This window comes from Triticum aestivum, unplaced genomic scaffold (assembly GCF_018294505.1).
Source record: "Triticum aestivum cultivar Chinese Spring unplaced genomic scaffold, IWGSC CS RefSeq v2.1 scaffold166449, whole genome shotgun sequence".
Classification (NCBI taxonomy): Eukaryota; Viridiplantae; Streptophyta; class Magnoliopsida; order Poales; family Poaceae; genus Triticum; species Triticum aestivum.
Window position 1 is genome coordinate 1 of NW_025296689.1, and position 979 is coordinate 979.

At 51.6% G+C, this 979-nt stretch overlaps 2 non-coding genes across 2 annotated transcripts; both read left to right on the forward strand.

Moving 5' to 3' along the window:
* Positions 1–96: 96 nt before the first annotated feature.
* Positions 97–215, forward strand: LOC123179079 (5S ribosomal RNA). Its single transcript, XR_006490088.1, has one exon. It is a non-coding gene; the product is annotated as a 5S ribosomal RNA (ribosomal RNA).
* A 297-nt stretch (positions 216–512) lies between these two features.
* On the forward strand, positions 513–631 carry LOC123179080 (5S ribosomal RNA). The gene has a single exon (XR_006490089.1). It is a non-coding gene; the product is annotated as a 5S ribosomal RNA (ribosomal RNA).
* Positions 632–979: the final 348 nt, after the last annotated feature.

Sequence of the window (979 nt, forward strand, 5' to 3'; positions counted from 1 at the left end):
CGTAGTTGAGAGGGAGCGGCCAAAGCAATGTACAATCGTCTTTGTAGTGGAGCTGGGAGGGGCAAGGATAAGGGACGAAGACCGGGGTAACATGTCGGATGCGATCATACCAGCACTAAAGCACCGGATCCCATCAGAACTCCGAAGTTAAGCGTGCTTGGGCGAGAGTAGTACTAGGATGGGTGACCTCCTGGGAAGTCCTCGTGTTGCATTCCCTTTTTAATTTTTTTCGCGCCGCTTGCAAAACAAAACGCACGTGTAAGTAATATATTTACCGTGTTTTATTATTTTGCACGAGTGCGGTAAGTCATAGCTGGGTGCTCACGATTCACGGGTCCAGCGTCGGCGTTGTGGCACGGCAAGCGTGCACTGGTGCGGTTGAGAGGGAGGGGTGGAAACCGCGTTAAACTCGTCTCCGTAGTTGAGAGGGAGCAGCCAAAGCAATGTACAATCGTCTTTGTAGTGGAGCTGGGAGGGGCAAGGATAAGGGACGAAGACCGGGGTAACATGTCGGATGCGATCATACCAGCACTAAAGCATTGGATCCCATCAGAACTCCGAAGTTAAGCGTGCTTGGGCGAGAGTAGTACTAGGATGGGTGACCTCTTGGGAAGTCCTCGTGTTGCATTCCCTTTTTAATTTTTTTCGCGCCGCTTGCAAAACAAAACGCACGTGTAAGTAATATATTTATCGTGTTTTATTATTTTGCACGAGTGCGGTAAGTCATAGCTGGGTGCTCACGATTCACGGGTCCAGCGTCGGTGTTGTGGCGCGGCAAGCGTGCACTGGTGCGGTTGAGAGGGAGGGGTGGAAACCGCGTTAAACTCGTCTCCGTAGTTGAGAGGGAGCGGCCAAAGCAATGTACAATCGTCTTTGTAGTGGAGCTGGGAGGGGCAAGGATAAGGGACGAAGACCGGGGTAACATGTCGGATGCGATCATACCAGCACTAAAGCACCAGATCCCATCAGAACTCCGAAG